This window comes from Pipistrellus hanaki (genome assembly GCF_964339955.1).
Source record: "Pipistrellus hanaki genome assembly, chromosome: 2".
In the NCBI taxonomy this organism is placed as follows: domain Eukaryota; kingdom Metazoa; phylum Chordata; class Mammalia; order Chiroptera; family Vespertilionidae; genus Pipistrellus; species Pipistrellus hanaki.
This window is the reverse complement of record NC_140504.1, coordinates 90,180,560-90,201,568: the sequence shown is the minus strand read 5'-3', so window position 1 is coordinate 90,201,568 and position 21,009 is coordinate 90,180,560. Positions and strand designations below refer to the sequence as shown.

General features: G+C 37.9%; 1 protein-coding gene across 17 annotated transcripts in view; it reads left to right on the top strand.

The window, feature by feature from the left end:
• ROBO2 (roundabout guidance receptor 2) overlaps positions 1-21,009 on the top strand; it is a 655,712-nt gene that overhangs the window by 44,955 nt on the left and 589,748 nt on the right. The window lies entirely within an intron of this gene.

Below are 21,009 nucleotides of genomic sequence, written 5' to 3'. Positions count from 1 at the left end.
TTCTATGTTTATACCATTTATAAAAGTAAACATGAATGACCACATTAGCATAAACAATTGGAGAAAGGCATTGGGAGTAGACTTTTATATTGCAGATAACTGATAAAATATTATTTGAGGGCAGAATATGATTAGTTAAATATGTATACTATAAATGCTGTAGCATCCATTAAAAATTTAAAAGAATACTTGACATATTTTGCGTACTAACCCTTTATCAGATGTATCATTAAAAAAAATGACCACCATCTTATCTAATAAATGAGTAATATGCAGATTGACCATCACTCCAACCCACAAGATGTCTTCCCCCATGTAGTCAAAGATCCTGCCCCCATGTGAACACAAGATGACCTCCACAAGATGGCCAGTAGGGGAGGACAGTTGAGAGGGATGAGGCCTGCAAGGGAGGGCAGTTGTGGGTGATCAGACTCACAAGGGAGGGCAGTTAGGGGTGATCAACCCTGCAGGGGAGGGCACTTAGGGGTGACCAGGCCAGCAGAAGAAGGAAGTTGGGGGCAAACAGACTGGCAGGGGAGCAGTTAGACATCAATCAAGCTGGCATGGGAGTGGTTAGGGGGTGATCAAGCTGGCAGGCAGAAGCAATTAAGGGCAACCAGGAAGGCAGGCAGGCAAGCAGTTGGGAGCCAGCAGTCCTGGATTGTGAGAGGGATGTCTGATTGCCTGTTTAGACCCAATCCTGGCAGTTGGACATCCCTTTAGGGGTCCCAGATTGGAGAGGGTGCAGACTGGGCTGAGGGACATCACCACTCCCCCCTGTCCTGTGCATGAATTTCATGCACTGGGCCTCTAGTTGAGATATATTTGAGAACTTCCCATACAAGTACAGCTTTGTTAACTTATCGTTTAGCTGACACATGTTTTCAGGGCATCCTGTATCCCAGCAATACATGTAAGCATATTATACATACTAACTCATTTTCTTCTTGTAACATGGGGTAGGAGATATCACCCTTTTACAATGACATACTGAGAGGGTTAGTAATTTGCTCACGGTTATCCAACTCCTAAGTCCAGATCTCAAATAGAGTTCATGTTTCTAATGGCCCTGCTGCACTGCCTGTGATTTACATGTACCACATGTTACATCCTAAACACAATATGTAGAAGCAGATGTAATTTTAAATGTACTTCACAGAGGAAATAACTGAGGCATCAAATGTGAGAGTTGAGTTCATAGATGGTTGGTTTTATCCAGGGGGGGCAGTGTGTCACTCTCTCTCTTCCTGCCGAGATGAGGAGATAGAGCAGTGTCCCCAGCCACTCCTGGGTTCACCAGTTCTACCAGTTTCCCAGGAGGGCCCGTGGCATTCCCCTCTGACTTCCACTGGGTTTCTCTGTCTAATTTAGATACCCAGAGCCTCATCTTATATCTCTTCCTCAGACTTATAGAAATAGAGTCTACATTCAGTTATTTAATCCAACCGTTTACACTGTATGTTATGTTTTATGAAGCCATTTTGACATGTTCCCATTTCATAATGTTAATAAGAGTTATTAAGATTTCTTCATACAGGATAGACTATGTTCTAGATGAAATGTTTTTCTAGGCTAATTTTTTCCAGTTTTTCCAATAGCAAAAGTTGTTCTGAGGCCAATTCCTTATGTAGCTACCTTGAACACTTTAATATTTCTATTTATAATGCCTTGAAATTTGGGAAAAAATTAAATATATCAAGACACACTGTGTAAGAAGTATGGCTATAAATTAATAACAAATAATTTCACATAACAATCAACTTCATCTCAAAGTAGTTCTATATGGTGTTTGTCTATTTGTCCTGGTCCTTTATTTATTTGCATTCTTGCTAACCACTGTATCCAGTCTGTTCATAGGAGAACATGTACATTGTGACATTAATTAGGGATCACAGTGGAACTTCCACAGGAGTGAGTGTTAGTGCAGGCCAGCGGTTGTGCTGTGTATAGCACAAATTATGCTCCAGTGGATACATCAGCGCATAGTTCCCAAATTCAAAAGGTTATTTTAGGAATATATTTGTTAACTAAAGTTTGGTCTCAGTATCACTTTAATGATTATACAAAAGGGTTCTAATCCCCTAGCTTTCAGTGGGTAGCTTTTTAGAACAACAATATTAAATAATATTCTCACCCTGTTTGTTAACCTAAACAGGAGACAGATGGAGTAGTAAAGCCTTCTTGACAAATGAGCACATTTTATTCTCTTCCTGGAGTTTTCTTCTCTAGGCTTCAGGGTCCAGTGTTTCTTCCCAAGCAGTGTTATGCAAATGAACCAATTAGTGATAGATAAAATGGTCTTCCTCCCTGGCTGAGCCTGTAACTGGAAGGGCAACACCCTGAGTCACGTACCTATTCAGCAGATCCTGTAGGCCACTGCGAGGTCTGATTAGCTTGACTGGGGAAGACAATCACAGAGGCATCTGCTCCGTTAATTCTGAGAGAAAATTTACCAGATGGAGGCTGAAGATTTAAGTGATTAGAAGGTAGTAGATTGGAATACAAATTGGATTAAAAGAAATTAGATTGATATAAATCGAATTGAGTCACAACAGTTTGTGTTGTTCGTACCAAGGGGCAGTGGATTATGGGAGAAGCAGATGCTCCAATGAGATAGGAATTAATGTGGCTTTGACAGTCCATCTGCGAAGGTCTGAATATCGAGTACATCCCTAATCTCTCTCTCCATTTATCAATGCCATAATGTTAATTAGTACTTCATTCATTAAGTTACTTACAGAAGAAAAAATTCTCACCCCTATCCCCTCTCTGCTTGAGAATTTGTTGTTCTGCCAAGAACTGGGGAGCTCCCTTTCGCTGAGCGAGCTGCAGTGGACTATGAGTGTAGACCCGGGTCCCTTTCCTCATGTGCCCAACTGCCTTTGACACCAGTGCGGGAAGCTTGACAATCTGCTCATATACTCTCTTCATTAATATATAGGTATTTGAAGTCTTGCATTACTGACTCAGCACAGTTCCAATAAAATGAGTGGCTATATTAATCTGATAATTTTGGTTTTTATAAGATATTTGCTGGAGTTATATGCTTTGTTTAATGACTCAAATATTTGGCAATTAATGTAGAGTGGTAGATTCCTCCTTAAAGAGAAAAATGTGAAGTATTTTTGTACTTATAATTCTGTGACTGTGTTTGTCCCTGTGTGTGTGGAGGGGGGGGGAGGGAGGCATGTGCACATGCGTGTCGGGGGCAGGGTTGGGGGTGTGTGTACTAGTTCATGAAAAATTGCAGGTTACTGACTCTATGGTCCATTCAGCTGGTATACAGTGTTTGGATCTGAGTGTTAAAGAAAAAAGTTGAGCCGAAACCGGTTTGGCTCAGTAGATAGAGCATCGGCCTGTGGACTGAAAGGTCCCAGGTTTGATTCGAGTCAAGGACATGTAACTTGCTTGCGGGTACATTCCCAGTGAGAGGTGTGCAGGAGGCAGCTGATTGATGTTTCTCTCTCATTGATCTTTCTAATTCTCTATCCCTCTCAATTCCTATCTGTATATAAAAAAAAAAAACACACACACACAAAAAAACATTAAAATGTATTAAAAAAGAAAAAAGTTGAATAAAACAAAATTAAGAGAAATGCATCATTTTAAATGCTTGTGCTTAGACTGGGAATATGACCCTTTGAAATCCAAGGGGTATTGCTTCGGGAACCTCATTATTACAGCATTGGCTACAACAGTGAAATTTAGCATAAGGCAGCTCTGTCTTGGAGCCCATCCAAGGGAACTGAGCCAGTGGAGATCCAGAGGTGATCTCACCTCCAAGGCAGCCCACGGGTGTGGACTCTAAGGACAGCCATGCAGGAATGCCCCTGAGTATTAATAATAATCAGGCAAAGACAACTTCTGGAGACTAAATGATGAGGTAGGCAAAAATGGAACATCGAATCCTGTGATGCAAGAAGCATATCATTAAAGGTTGTGCCAAGTCATTCAGAAATAATCATAGTACAGGAAAATGTGGGCTGCCTGCCAGTATGTAAGGAGGAAGAATTTCTATTTTTATTATGTGTTGGAAGGCAGTGGCTTGTGCAAAAGTGTGTTAAGTGTTTTTAAAAGTTAGGTTTATTAATAAAAATTCTATGGGCAATGAGTTCTTTAGGTACTGTTCTTAATATAGGAATACAATATCCTATATAATAAAAGTCTAATATGCAAATATGCAAATTGTCCCCCCTAGGGTAGGAATTCAACAGACTGGGAGTTTGACAACTTGCTATTATGGCATTATGTGCACTGACCACCAGGGGACAGCATGGAACATTGTGGGCATCAGTGACATGGCACTGTCAGTGGGTGGTAGTGGAGGTGCTGCCAGCCCGGTGGGCCTGGATGAGAGTGGGACTGTGGTGGGATGGTGGAACAGGTGAGCGGGTGGTGCCAGGCCAACGTGGGTGTGAGCCGGGGCCCTAACACCCCGCTGGTGGCCCTGCAGATGGCAACCAGGGGCAGTGGTGGGGGATGGGGCAAGTGGGAGGTGCCAGGTGGGGCTGCGGGGCTGGAGGCATGAGCTAGGGCCCAATATCCACAGTTCACCCTTGATACCCCTTCCCCCTCATGCATTAATTTTATATATATATATATATATAATATATACACATTATAGACCCAGTGCACAAAATTCATGTGTGAGAGCGGGATGTCCCTCAGACTGACCTGTGCCTTCTTGCAATCTCGGACCCTTTGGGTAGGGTCCCTAGGCTTGGCTGGTGACAGGGCCTATTGGGAGCTTTCTTTCCCCTGCCTGAGCAGCTGGCCCCGCCCTCACCACTGCCCCTGCTTGTCATCTGTGTGGCACTTTCCCTACCTGCCCACAGTCATCTCTCTCTGCAGGTGTGCGGTGTGATTGCTTGGCTGGCCTGGGTCTCTCTCTCTCTCTCTCTGGGGTGATTGATCGCAGAGGCCCCCCCCCCCCCCCCCCCCCATTGATTGCTCCACAGGGCACACCAATCACATTGCACCTACCTTGGCTGGCCTGGCTCCAGTGCCTGTCATATCTTAGTTGTCCAGAAGATTATCCAGATGGTCTTTTTGCTGTTCAGTTGTTCGTTCGATTTGCATATTATGTTTTATCATTATTATTATATATAATATATGTCCTGTACTAGTATATGGTATATTTACATAAATGGCCATACTCACAGGCTGACTGACCTGGGGCTGCTCCTACATCCTCTCCAGATTCCAATACTAGGATAATTTTTGTAGTTCCCTCTTATATTGGCTAAAGAATCTGATTCCCATATCTTCTACTGCAGACATAACCTGCCCTCTAGGAGCCAGGATTGAACCTGAGGTCTGTCTGAATCCAGAACCTATGAACTATCTGCTCAGGTTCTATATCATTGTGTGTGGCCTGTATCACTTGCTTGCACTCTTCAATACAACTTGACCATAATGAGAGAGTATATCAAGCTATATTCCAGTCAAATTTAGAAGAGGGAAAAAGCGAAGATGTAAGCCTGGGACATAAGGTGTAAAGCAGAATTTCTCATTACAGTAAAGAGCAATCATTTGCCTTTTGCTCTTGAGAGAGTGGTTAAATGCCATTAAAAATAATTTACTATTCAGGGGTCAGTCTCTTGTTCCTGTTTTGACAATTCAGCTTTGGAAATAATTGTCAGTTGTCTAATTGGTGGCTGTTGTCTTCATTAAGAGCCATCAGTACATCAAGGTGGTACTTATTGAGCCTGCCAAAGGCAGCCACTCTGCTCTTATTCATGCCTTTGTTTCGGTGACTTAATACTTTGTTGAGCCCCGAGGAGGATAATTAAAGGAATCACTAGGTTGTAAACTAATGACAGCAGATATACAAACTCCTTATTTCTTGTGTGTTGGTAGACTTCAGACAATGACATAATTTTGCTGTGAATTGTGTTTACATGTTTTCCTGCATTTGAGTCCAAATTGCACATACTAGACATATAAATACTGAGGTCGGTGAATATGTTTTAACTACATCAGTACTACCACACTTTTTTTTTTTTTTTTTTTGCTAATAACCTCACAAAGAATGTTCAGATATTTATTGAAGACCCCTATTTACTAGATAATATTTATTTTATATTTAAAGCCACTGATAAGCCAAATAGAAAAAAATCAGCAAGATTTTATCAATGCTTGCATCATCATTTCCGGATTCATACAAGGCAGTTGTTGCACAGGTCTGCTTTCAGTGTGGACACTTTAGATAAATATATCAGGTATAAGCTACCTCAATGAAAGGGAGCATTCTGCATCTCATTTATCCCTATGCTGTCAACATAGTTTTTCACATTTTCAGCGAACTCAGAAAATGGGGAAATAAGGCAATTTTGAAGGTAGGAAGTAATGTTCTGGCACTTTTGATTGTAAGTAAGTGTTACCAAGACACCATAGCAGCATGAGAAAATGAGGCCTAAATAAATGCCGAAACTTGGAGGGATGGTTCAGGGTTTTGTGCTTCAAAATAAGACTCACGTGACAATTTGCTTAATCCTGGCTACATAAGCTGGATTTATAAATGTACAATTTGTAATTCAACCAGGTGAATAAACGTATTTCTACTGGCCAAGGGAGTGAGAAGAAGTTAGACATTCCATGGAAGTTTTGAAAAATATATTACTTCTTTGTTGAAAGAAAAGTTGCACTTAGCTCTCTAACATCCTTGTATATTTTTTCCTAGGTATGGAGTGATGAGGGAAAGGAGTAGGAACTATATTTGGAACAGAGAAACTATGAAACTTTTGGCATAGTGTGAAATTGAGTCTGGAGAGGGATGGAACTGACAGGCAGACATAAAGTGAAAGAAGAAAAAATCCGTAAGAATCTGTTCTAAAGGGATATGAAAAAAATCAAAGAATTAAATTGTGCAACTGCTAGGGACCTGAATAAAGATGGAATTATGTTGGGAAGGAGAGAGGGATGAGTTATGGAACTAAGAGAGGTGAAGGATCTATTTTGAAGTTATGATTGTACATTCAAGCCTAGAGCTTTCCATAACAGGACACACTAAAGTAGAGATTTTGCTCTTGTTTTCATAGAAATGATAACTGGCACATGAGAGGGGATGAGTTTCCTGCGGATAGCACTGAGGAGAGCAGCAGAAGTCTAAAAGCAGACTCCTATGGAGTCAGAGTTGTTAGACTATTTCAAACTTCTAGTTCAATAGTTTACATACAACTCAGATATTTTTTCCTTCCATGTGTTATTGAAACTTATAACAAAAATAGCAATGATTTTTTTTAATTTTTTCATTTTAACAGCAATTTTATACCTCTTTATTTTTTTAAATCATTTTAAAAATTTTTATTAAGGTATTACATGTGTACATACCTCCCGATTGCCCCCCACCCCCCAGTCCCATACATGTTCTCACCCCCAAGTGTCTTGTGTCCATTGGTTGTGCTTATATGCATGCACACAAGTCCTTCGGTTGATCTCTCCCTCTTACCCCCACCACTCCCCAATCTTGCCCCTGTAATTTGACATCTGTTTGATGCTTTACTGCCTCTGTATCTGTCTTTTTGTTCATCAGGTTATAATGTTCTTTATTATCCACAAATGAGTGAGATCATGTGGTATTTTTCTTTCATTGACTGGCTTATTTCACTTAGCATAATGCTCTCTAGTTCCATCCAGGTTGCTGCAAATGGTAAGAATTCCTTCTTTTTTATGGCACCATAGTATTCCACTGGGTAGATATATCATAGTTTTTTAATCCACTCATCTGCTGAATGGCACCTAGGCTGTTTCAAAATCTTAGCCATGGTGAATTATGCTGCTATGAACATAGGGATCCATATATCCTTTCTGATTGGTGTTTCTAATTTCTTGGGATATATTCCTAGAAGTGGGATTACTGGGTCAAATGGGAGTTTTTAGTTTTTTTTTGAGGAAACTCCACACTGTTCTCCACAGTGACTGCATCAGTCTGCATTCCCACCAGCAGTGCACGAGGGTTCCTTTTTCTCCGCATCCTTGCCAACACTTGTCCTTTGTTGATTTGTTGATGATTGCCATTCTGACAGGTGTGAGAAGGTACTGCATTATCATTTTGATTTGCATCTCTTGGATAATTAGTGACTTTGAGTATGTTTTTATATGTCTCTTGGCCTTCCTCTGTCTTTTTTTGAAAAGATTCTATTTAGGTCCATTGTCCATTTTTTTATTGGATCATATCTTCCTTTTATTAAGTTGTATAAGTTACCTGTCGATGTTGGAGATTAAACCTTTATTAGTGATAACATTTGCAAATATGTTCTCCCATACAGTGGGCTTTCTTGTTTTGTTGATTTTTTTTTTTTTCTGTGCAAAAGCTTTTTATATTGATGTAGTCCCATTTGTTTATATTCTCTTTGGTTTCCATTGCCCTAGGAGCACAATTTTATACCGTTTAAAAACAAAACATCATTATTGTCTCCGTTGAAACTAGTATACCCACAATATTAAACAGACATCATTATACTTTTTAAAATTCATATATCTTTTACTTTCTTCCTTATTTTTAATTGTAGCTTTTTTATAAAACCAATCTTGTCAATTTCATGTTTGTGTACTTGACTATAAAATCAACTTCCTACTTTAAAAAAATACCACCCTATTCTAAGCTATCATTATGCTTGTTTATTAGGATTGCTCTAACTCTATACATTTGAATTTCCCCACTTGTCAGCATTTTCTTTCCCTTTGGCATCATCAGAATAATTCTGTGAGTTCCACTCTTTTTGCTTGGTGACAAGAAAGCACTGCATTTTGAGAGTGGCTGGATGGAAGTTAATTCCATGTCTTCTGGTAGGAAGCAGGGAATACCTGGGGATGATTGGTTCATTTGATCCTTCATCTGATAACACTTCCAAGTAAATGATCTGAGTGGAAAATAACAGTTTTATAAGTTTTTTTTTTTTTTTAAAGCCTTCAGATTTTTTTGAGAGACCTAAGGAATCGAGTCTTAGACAAATTTTAGTGAAATGTAATTCAAGCAGAAAAAGATCATTTAAAAACATTTATAGCACTCCCATTTGCTGCTTTTCTCCATTCAGCAGAAAGAAAGCTCTTTTTTCTCTTTGCACACAGAATCTTTTAACTGAAAACTACACTCAGTATTTGTTGCAGCAATGATATTATCTGGAGGTCATTTTGCTCTGAAACAGAAGACATTTCTTGAAAGGAAACTTAAAGTTGTATTAAATCACTCACGTTTTAAAGGTTATAATAGAGCCAGATAGCATAAGTAGACAGAAATGAATGCAAAATAGATCCCCAAATGAAAAGTATCCTGACAATTAATGCAACTCATGTTTTTTATTCACTAGACTAAAGCAACTCTGATTTTCAGTCTAAATTTAACCAACCATTTGCAGAGCCTGATAGCAGATGTCATATCACGGTCATTATGATTTATCAATTAAAGCTGGATGAAATCTATTTATTAAAGATATTAAATTTTCTATTTTCTATTTATTTTAATGCCTTGCATAAACTGAGGGCAAAATGCTATTGTAAAATTGAAAATTTTCTACAGTACCTAAAAATTTGTAAACAGATTTAATTTCAAGCTTAAGAGCTATTTGCAGCTGATAAAACATGGCCTCTTTTTCAACCTATTCTGGATAAAAATCATGTCTAAGGTGTTTTTCATGGAGTAAATATTTTAAAAATAAATTTAGGCGTGGAAAAACCTCTATACAAATGTGCCGCTGTTACTTCTGTTCAGTTCGGTCAACTGTGAAAGCCCATTCATTCTGAGCATCAAAATCAAAGACAAAGCAATAAGTACAAGTTTTATTCAGCTACTTTATACACCTCCTTTACTCTGCAAGGTACATGCTTCAGAATAAGAATTCTAACATATCATTCTACAATACAGTATAAAGAAAGTTAAATACAATATTGACATCCCACTATTCAAGAGAAAATCATGCTTTTCATCTTTGGGATCACTATACTCTCCTTTGACTTAGGTTTTTATTATAAGAAATTTAGCCTTACTTATTTTTTTCTCAAATAATAGCCATTTTAATATATTCACTTAACAATTTATTCTTACCTATATCCTGCCAAATACAAACAAAAATAAATTGGAGGAATATACAGAACATATCATTTTATAATCTGCTTTTGTACTTAACAAAAATTGTGAACATGTTTCATATACATAAGTGCTTTTTACACTATAAATCCATAATTTAGAAATTTCAAAGAAAAACTTGTTGCTTTAAAAAAGGGGAAAAATAATTTTGTTATCACTGTTTCCCTAAACTACTAGTAAAAGTTAATCTCATACAGTGTTCTGGTAATGCTCCTGTTTCTGTCATGTCATTTAACTTGTTAGGATAATGTGTCCTCAAGAATATTTCTTCTTATATTCTTTAATCCTTTGCCAACTTAATATGGAAAAGCAACAACAACAACAACAACAAAAAACTGAAGCTTCCAATGTATTCATTATACATTGCTTTCAGGATATATATAAAAAAAAGTCATCACTATTAGTATAATCTATTTCAATAAAATATTTAGGTGGACAAAAAGAGTTTTTAAGCATCAATATTTGATTAAGTTCCAGTGAATATAATTTGTGAATAATTTCTTCTACATACCTAGACAATAGTGTCTGGTATTAAAGTCCCACACATTCAGTTTGTCATGAAGCACAGTAGACTCAGTCTTTAGCTGTTACAATGTGTTTTTTTTTAATAAAAAGGTTAGCTACCTATCACTTTATCAACAGATTAACAAAAGTTGTGTATATATTCATGAATTTTTTAATATACTAGAGGCCCGAAATCTGTGTATGGAGAGGGGGGGTTCCTCAGACCAACCTGTACTTTCTCTAATATGTGACCCTTTGGGGATGCCCCACTGGCCTAAACCAGCAGTCAGACATCCTTCTCAAATCCAGGAAGACTGGCTCCTGCTTGCCTGTCTGTCTTATCATCCCTAACCCCTCTGCTTGCCTGCCTGATCACCCCTAATCCCTCTGCCTCTGTCCTGATCACCCCTAATCCCTCTTCCTGCTGGCCTGATCACCCCTACCTTGCCCCTTTGCCTGCCTGATCACCCCTAACAGTCCTGCCTGCCTGACTGATATCCCCTAACTGCCTCTGACTGCCTGATTGTCCCTAACTGCCCTCTCATGCCAACGTGATCTCACCCCCAAATGCCTTCCCTTTAAGGCCTGATCTCACCCCCAACTGCCCTCCCCTTAAGGCCTGATCTTGCCCCCAACTGGCCTCCCCTGCCAGCCTGATCGCCCCTAATTTCCTCTGCCTCAACCCCCACCACCATAGCTTTGTCCAAATGGAAGTCGGGTGTTTAGAAGATGGCTGGTCAACCCAGTCTAATTAGCATATTACCCTTTTAGTAGTATAGATTATAGGTAGATTATATAGAATAGGATTGCTTAAATGGGGGTGGGGGGCGCAGACCTTTTTTAGCAGGAGGAGATGCTCTTGGCAGACAAAAAATACATAATCCCTATATCTGGACTGATAGCCAGTAATATGCACTATACTGCCAAACTGGTCATTAAAAAATTGAATCACTTTCTTACACCTTACACTAAACAGAGGTTGCCCTTAAAATACCTCCTCAGCCCCCCGCCTTAGGTTCTGCCTTCACTGATCATCCAGAGTAGGTTCTGTTTGGTCATTTTTATGCCAGTCAGTGTCAAAAGCTCCACTTCCTAGGCAGCCATTGGCTTCTCGCAATTCATTCAGATTTGGTCCTGATTGTTCAGTTTCTATGCCAGTCAACATAAAAAACTCTGCCTCCTAGGCAGCCATTGGCTCCTCACAATTTACCTAGATTTGGTTCTTTTTTTATTTTTATTTTTATTTTTTAGATATTTTATTGATTTTTTTTACAGAGAGGAAGGGAGAGGGATAGAGTGCTAGGAACGTCGATGAGAGAGAAACATCGACCAGCTGCCTCTTGCACAACCCCCACCAGGGATGTGCCCGCAACCAAGGTACATGCCCTTGACCATAATCGAACCCTGGACCTTTCAGTCTGCAGACCGACGCTCTACCACTGAGCCAAACCGGTTTTGGAATAGATTTGGTTCTGATTGGTCATTTTCTATGCCAGTCAGCATATCTGGGCCCATCTCTTGGCCTGATCATAGAGGTGGGGCTGATCAGCAGCCATCCCAGGCTGCTGGCCAGTGGGCTGAACAGCTGAACTCTGGGAGAGAGAAAGGCTTGGCAGCAGGCAAGACCCTGCTTCTCTCTCTGGGCCTTACCAGCAGTTGCTGCTGCTGTTGATCAGCCCTGTCTCTCTCTCTCTTTGAGAGGTCAGCTATTCAGCCCACTCCCTACTACACACACAGCCTGATGTTAGGTCGAGCTTTTGGTCATTGTAGATGTTAGTACCCTGGCTGACTATATATATATTGGTTGATCACCTAGTATTGTCATCTTTGAAACTTAGAGTTATGTGGCAAATCTGACTAAGTTGCAGAGTTGTTGAAAACATGAAACCTTCAGAGAAATGTAAGTAAGGTATATCGTACAGAATGACTTTTACTTTGGTAGGTAGGAGCAGGCAGTAATAGAATATCACAGTAGAGAAATAGGCAGAACTGTATTTTGAATGACCTACTATCACATAAAAAGGCTATCTTACAGACGGTAGGTAGTTCTTTATTCTTACAGGGTCAGAGTTCCTCTGAGTATACCGGTTACACAATAAAAGAATTGTACATTATAAAAGCACTAGTAGTAGTGCTCAGCACATGGAAAAATCTCATTCTGTTATCACAGCAATATTATTAGCTTAGTACTGCTATGTTTTATAGGTAAGTAAACCAAGGTGTGAAGGGGTAAGGTATTTGCCAGCATTTGGATTATACCAATTTCAATTCACAGTTTTCTTGTTCACAAAGAATCTCTATTAACTGATAATGATGTAACTTATCATTTCTTAAAACGGCCCATGCACACATGGCCACAAAATATTACATTTAATTTTTGAGGTGTTATTACTTGCCTCCATTCCATATAAGCCAATCCATGGTTTACAAATCACATAAAAAAATAGATGGTGAAGTAATGCAATGAGATTCATATGTTAGGTCAACTTCTTAAGTAGTTGAATGTTGACTGTAAATAAGCCTAAAATCAGTCATTGTGTGCATTACTACTTAGACATGATTGAGCTAATGTATTTGGTTCATGGCAGTTGTGATTTTTTAGGTAATGTTTTAGCCATTATTCTCTTTAAAAACTTTCTGGATTGTACTAACATTTTCAATTCTTTAAAAAAGATCCTCAGTATATTATACAGTAAAAAAAAAAGTTTGTCTAAAATTGTAACCAGGGTCATTGAATCTCAATTTAACTTTATAAATAAACTAAAGGCCTAGTGCATGGACTTGTGCACTGGTGGAGTCCCTCAGCCTGGCCTGCACCCTCTCACAATCTGGGACCTTGGGGGGATGTTGGATACACACACACGCACGCACACACACACACACACACACACACACACACATACACACACAGAGGATTAGAGGCCTGGTGCATTAATTCCCGTATATGGGTTGGTCTGGCCATCCTGCCCAGGGGGAGGATACATGAGCAGTTGGCAGGCCTGCCTGCTGGTCGAAGGGACAATTTGCATATTAGCTTTTTATTATATAGGATATACACTGAGTGGCCAGATTATTATGCATTTAGAGATCATAATAACCTGGCCACTCAGTGTATATCAAGAATTCTAAGAACATTTATCAAAAGCTAAATGTTTAGCAAAGGTTAGAACACATAGGTTAAATCCTAGTGCTGGTAGGAATGGTGTTTTGACAATGACACTGGAACCTTTGACATCTGCAGTTACTGAGATTAATGCTACTGTAGCATTTTCATAATATATTCTTTAGAAAATAGAAGGTCAATATGTTTCCACTCCATTAGGAGTTTACATAAGTAGAATGCCATTTTCTAGAAATCCATTCATAATCTCCACCCAATAAATGTGGCTGGTTTTTATACAATTAAACATTGTAAAACAATTGAGTTTTAAGATTGTTTTGTTTTACCAAAACTGGTTTGGCTCAGTGAATAGAGCATCGGCCTGTGGACTGGAAGGTCCCAGGTTCGATTCCGGTCAAGAGCATGTATCTTGGTTGTGGGCACATCCCCAGTAGGGGGTGTGCAGGAGGCAGCTGATCGATGATTCTCTCTCATCGATGTTTCTAACTCTATCACTCTCTCTTCCTCTCTGTGAAAAATCAATAATAATAATAAAAAAGATTGTTTTGTTTCATCATCTTTTGTAAAGCCAAATGCAGAATATCAATATATTATAAATATGGCAATAAAACGCTCAATTTCAAAGGTACATTCTTGAAATAGAGAGCGCTTTTGTCATTATAAGGCAGATCTGCATAACCCATGAAAACTTCTAACTTGGTGGGAAATCACTCTTTAAAGAATGACTTCAACCATGGTAAGATGTAGCAAATTGATTTGTAACAGTATTGGATGAATGTCCAGGTTAATGCATTGGCTCCTCACTAAAGTGTTGAAAAATGAATTTATAAAGTGGGAAATTAATTAGTTATTCAGGAGGAAAAGCACCTAAAGATTTACTGGAGACCTTTCAGATTTGCAGTTTCAAAATCTCCCTTAGATGTTACATAGCTATTTCCATGCATCCATCCCCGATGTGGCTGCTTTTGGTACTGGTTCTAACTTACCTAAAGCAGCACTGCCCTCCAGGTGGATGCTGGTGTGTCCTGGGAGCCCCTGTGCAGGCAAGGTCAGTGTCAGTGCCGTTGATGTAGGCTTCCACAAAAAGAAGTAATATAAAAAGCAATTAGAGCTTAGCTAATTAAGGTACTGAATAAAATAGGATGGTGAAGGGGGAAAAAAAAGGAAAGTGTGTTCCACTTTTAACATTTTCAGCAATTTCTGTTAGGCTACAGGAATAAAGGCCTGAAGTACAATTGTGAAATTCTGAGAAAAAACAACAACAAACTTTTATGAATCTGTTTTAATTGCCTTCTCCTGAAGTAATAACCAGCTCATCCTGGAAAAGAAAAATTTAAATATCTTGATTAATGTTATATAATAGATAAAATATTTACTTTTATGATCAATATCTATGCATTACTAGTTGACTGTAAAAATATTTTTTATTGACTTTTATAGAGAGAATAAGGGAGAGGGAGAGAAAGCGAGGAAAGTCATTGTGAGAGCATAACACCGATCAGCTTCCTCCTGCACTCCCCCACCAGGGATCAAGCCCACCACCCCAGCATGTGCCCTGACCTGGAATCAAATCAGTCACCTTTCGGTGCACGGGATGATGTTTCACCAACTGATCCACACCAGCCAGGGCTGCCAGTTGGACTGTGGTTTAAGTGATTTATAGAACTATGTACTTTATTTTTGGCAATGTGAATAAATTATATAGAAAATTAAGAATAAATTCCAAGTATTACATGAGCTATTTTTTAAGCAAAAGCTTTTAAATGTTAACTTTTTGAGGGTTCTCCAGGAAAGCATTTGTTAACCTTTGCTTTGAGAGTAGTAAATGAACATTAATTTAATATATCTATCTTTAAAAATTTGCTCTTTTAACTGAAATAAGTTAGACAGAAAAAGACAAAAACTGTACTATCTCATGAATATGTGCAATATTAAAACAAACAAACAAACAAACAAAAAAAAACAAACCTCATAGAAAAATGACCAGACCACTTGTGGTTATCAGCTTTGGGGACGGTGGGGGCAGAAGGGCTTGGTGAGGGGGAGTTGGAGGAGACAGGTGGTCAAAGGTACATCCAGTTATAAGATCAGTAAGTTTTTTTGTTCTCTATTTGTTTTCTTCTCTTTATCTGTAAAAGGAGGTTTGGAACCAGAGGATTTCTGGCAGCTCAACCTTCTTTCTGTCTGCTGTGCCCGGAAGGCTGGGCAACAGGGATGCTCCCAGATGCATATTGCACAACTGACACTTTTGGAGTCAAAGCTGCCTGTTGGATAAGACACATCTTTTATATTTGTCAATGCCCTTTCATAGAATTGACTCTTCAGTTTTTTACATTAAAAAAAAACCATGTAGAAAATTTGTAATAAGTAAGTAGTAATTCTAGGCCTCAATTTTGATGTCATTTCTAATTTAAACTTATTTTTTAACATGGCGCTGCCATGCTTCCAGAAGAAATATATTTTCTAGATTTATTCTGCAAAATCAGATAATCTGCTGAGAGAGTTTCACTAAACACAAAGACTATTTTATTCAGTTTCACTGAATAAAATAGTCTTTGCGTTTTCCAAACTATAGCTTTCTCATCACATCTGATCATATAACAGGACATCTAGGAGTGAAAAAAAGTTGTCTCACAGCCGTTTCCCATTCTCCCTCCTTCAAAAGCACACTGGATTGTAGTCATCAAGAACAATTCAAGAATGGAAAAGTTGTAAGGACAGACTTGATGGAGTGATTGATTAGTTTCATTTTATCAGAAATTATGTTAGCTCAATCACTTGTAATAGCGCCGAGAAAAAAAAAAATCATGCAGAGCATTTGAGTAGGATTGATTTTGGTAAAATAAAAAGTGGTAACGACTTTCATACGTGAGGGGGAATTTTGGAAAGTATGTTTGCGATCGTTTGTAGGAGGGAAAAATATGATATACAGAATGTTTTCTGTATGTATATATAGTGATCTGTATATATGATTCTTTTTCATCATCCAAAAATACATGGTGAGATATTGGTGCTGAAGTTTGTATCCGATAAAAGTGAGGCATAATATTTGCTAATGAGTGACCCACATCCAGTATTCCTACCACACTGCCCTTTTCTTATTCTGAGGGGTCAAGCAGCCTACATTATTCATATTGCTCTGTGTGCCTCTCACCTGGGGGAAGTGGGAGGAGTGATAATTTAAGGAGCTACTGGTCACATTCAGAATCAGTGCCATGGAAAATCTTCCTGGCTTAATTTTGCTAGGTAATTTATTTTGGAAAATATTTTGTCAAAACATACATAGTTATGCTGAACTAATTCACAGTATTTATATACATTTTTAGAAAAAAGAAAAACTGACACCACCTAGATGTTTTGCTGGGGTGGGGGTGGATTGCACACTGTCTCTACTTGGCCAAGAATTTCTTCTGCCCTTGAAAAAACTCAGATATGGTTATCTAGTTTGTGAATCAAAAGTAAATCTTAGTTGAAAGAAATACTACATTCTACTGAATAATGAGACAGAAAGAGTTTACTTTGAAATGAATTATATGACATTAACAAGTGTGTTCTTCTAAGTACTTTATCCTCCTTTATTTAATTACTAGAGGCCCAGTGCATTAAATTCATGCAAGGGGCTTGACTCTCGCAGCTACTGCAGCTTGCCTCAGCCCTCACAGCCCCGGCTTCATCTGGAAAGTCATCCTGAAGGTCGTTCGGCTGTCCCATCTAATTAGCATATTACACTTTTATTATTATAGATGTAATTGAAATGGCTTTCTGAAAACAAGTTTCTGTACCACTCACTGCTAATGGGAAGTTATTGCCTAATACAACTACATTTAAATACTTTCACAAATTATGATTTTAAACTTCATCTCCAAATCTCTAAAATTTGAAGAGCTAACAGACTATTCAATTTATTTTTTTATTAAATATTTTACCAAAAAATTATTGTTTGGGAGCCTCTGAGAAGCAGAAGTAATCTATTATGTAAATTTGGGTACTCAGAACAGTAGTGGAAGACGCATCCTCATGTAACTGAGGAATTCCATATTTCTGCAGGATGCTTACATCTCACCAGTCTAAGTGCATGGCATGCTCATGGTGCAGTTTCTTAGACCCTTCCTCTTGTAACTTCCAGTGCCTCTGGTTGGTTGTGGAGACCAAGAATCTGATTTTAAAGTAACATTCCAAGTGATTCTAGACATGTAGTCTGAGGGTCATATTTTGACAAAGAAGGAAGGTATTTTCTGGCTATATTATGACAGGAGGCATTCATTTGACTAATTTTATGGAAATTAACTTAGAAGAAGGTTTAGGTATTAGCATAATAGTAATGTGCATTCTTTACTTACTCTTCCATCCACTTTTAAAAAAATGCCTGCCATATTTTGGATTGAAGATCTTGAGTTCTAATACTGTTTCAACTAGCTATTCAGTTATGGACAAGTTAATTTACTATTTTATAGCTTAGTTTCTTGGACAGTAAAAATAAACATTTGGATGCTCATCTTTAGAACTGTGTGACTGATTTCCATTGTCTTTTTATAAAATAGCTAAGGGCACTTGAATAAAAACAGGGCAGTTTAAAATGAAAACTGGACCATCTAATGTCCCATTTAAAAACTGAAATATAAAAAGAGGTCTACACTGTCATCAGGGAGAAAGGATATAATTGCAGATAGTAATTTTCAAACCATGCTTAGCCTATGTGTTCATATAGGAATCCTGAACATTTCTCATTACACAAACAATATTAAGATTGCTATCAAAGATTTTAAAAAAATATGTTTTATTGATTTTTTTACAGAGAGGAAGGGAGAGGAATTGAGAGCTAGAAACATCGATGAGAGAGAAACATCTATCAGCTGCCTCCAGCACACCCCCTACTGGGGATATGCCTGCAATTAAGGTATATGTCCTCGGCTGGAATTGAACCTGGGACCCTTCAGTCTGCTGACTGATGCTCTATCCACTGAGCCAAACCAGTTAGGGCTCAAAGGTTTTTTTTTTGTTGTTGTTGTTTATTTGTTTTTTTTGGTTTTGTTTTGTTTTTTCTTTTTCATCTGGAATCTGGAGAAAACAGTTTTGTGGTCTTATAAGAGGGATTATAAATTTAAAAACTGAAGTAATTAATGTAAAGTTATAAATAGATACTCTACAGCAAGACTGGTAAACTTTTTCTGTAAAGGATCACATAGTAGATATTACAAGCATTTTAGGCCACATAGGGTCTCTTCATTTTTCCATTTTCTTCCTCCCTTTCTTGTTCCTCAGTCTTCTAACATTTAAAAAATGTAAAAATATTCTTAGCTCAGGGCAAAACAAACAAATAAACAAACAAACAAACAAAAAAACTGGTCAGAGCATTGCTTCTCAGACTATAGACAGCACATGAATTCTTCAGGGGATCTTGTCAAAATGCTGATTCTGATTCTGCAACTCTGAGATTGGCCCTGCATCTTGTATTTCAAATATGCCTTTGGGTATCCAAGCTCTTGAGGTTAGTTGTTTCAGGGCACTTCATGTGATGGACAGCCCCCTCTACTGTTGTGATTTGAATTCCCAATGAGTTTGGTTGAAAATTCAGTTGTCTTTTGTTATTGTTGTTGTTGTTTGTTTAACCAAATGATGGGGTTATTTTGGTCCAATGATGTAGTAGTTTAATAGTTTAGTTGTCCTTCATATGGCCCAGAACCTCTTCGGAAATTTGATGAAAGCTATTGTGCCCCTTACTACTTCTTCATCTGGCTCACACATATACATTTTTATACATGATGTCTATTACATGAAAAGCAGCATAGAACCCTTGATGCATTTTAGGATTAGAGTCTATGTATGTGTCCAGACATTTACATTTGGGAATATGCTACTATTTGCAAGCTATGATTAGCCCTTTATATTTAAACTAGAGGTCCAGTGCATGACATTTGTGCACTGGTAAGGACCCTAGCGGCTGCTGGCCAGGTACTTCCTCCCTTCCCCCAATCAGCCCACCCCCCTGATGGAACTCTGGACAATTTCTGGTTGAGGGGACAATTTGCATACTCTACTTTCATTATATAGGATACTTTGAAGTATTTTTTGATTATTTTTTTAATAATTCTTATTTTTTAGACAACAAATTAGTTTATTTGAGGATGTGCTTTAGGGCCTCAGTACTTAAAATATGTGTCTTTCTATATTACTGTGATACATGATGTACCTTTCCATATTTAAATGCTTTGCAGTTCTTTAGTACTTTTTTCCCCCTTGTATTTTAATTCTGATCTGGGTACTGTGAATTACTCTTTTGCTGTAGATACCTAGCACTTGCAATATGTAAGATCCTTTTTGGATCTGATGAGATTACAAATAGTAATCAGCAACCTTAAATGTTAAATCTCTTCAGAAAAGAAAATGTTTATTTACTACAAAATTAAATTTCCTCTATAAAAGTAAAATATTAAATTTTAATTAATATTGAATATAAATAAACACTATTGAGGCATAAATATTACTTCTGTGTATTGGGCATAAATGTGCTAATATTAGGTGATTGGCTGGAAAATTTATGAGCAAACTTTTAAAATCCCATATGTACATTATAATTGTCCTCAGATATCATTATTTCTTCCTGCATCTCCTTTGGATTTATTTTGCAGTTGATGGTAGGACCTTTCCACACATAATGGCCATTGACACTTTATAAATTAAACATATTCAAAACAATATGTTATCTAAAATGTTCATTTAAAAATAACAACAGGACTTCCTCTTGGTATGTCTTATTTTCCTTAGTATCCCTACTTTCTTTGCAGTCACAAGGAAGTCATTGGTACCTATCACTCTTCCTTACTGTATGGTGATATACCAAATTCTATCAAGCATGGTTTTGTAATATGCCTTTAGCTTTCTCTTTTTTATACTTTCAGCATTATTTCTCAAGGTCATGTTTTTTGTTTTGCTTTGTTTCTTTGTTAGAATTCTGGGGTATTTAATCAACTCTTAATTGTCTTTTGCTTTCATTGCTACAAATCTTTTACACTACAAACCCTGAGTGTCTTTCTAATACATCATAGTCAAGGTACTGTTCCTTCAAAATCTGTTAGCCTTATAGACTAAAACTCACACTCCTTAGCATGGTATTTAAAGCCCTTTTGTCTCAGGCTCCAAGACTACATTTTACCTTCACCTACCACATCAAGTTTTCCCCTGATTATGAAATGTACTGTGCATGTGTCTAATTTCTCTCTTCTTTTGCTTATATTGTTTCTTCAATCTGAATGCCTTTCTCCCATATTGACATATTTTTATGCTTTACAGCTCAATT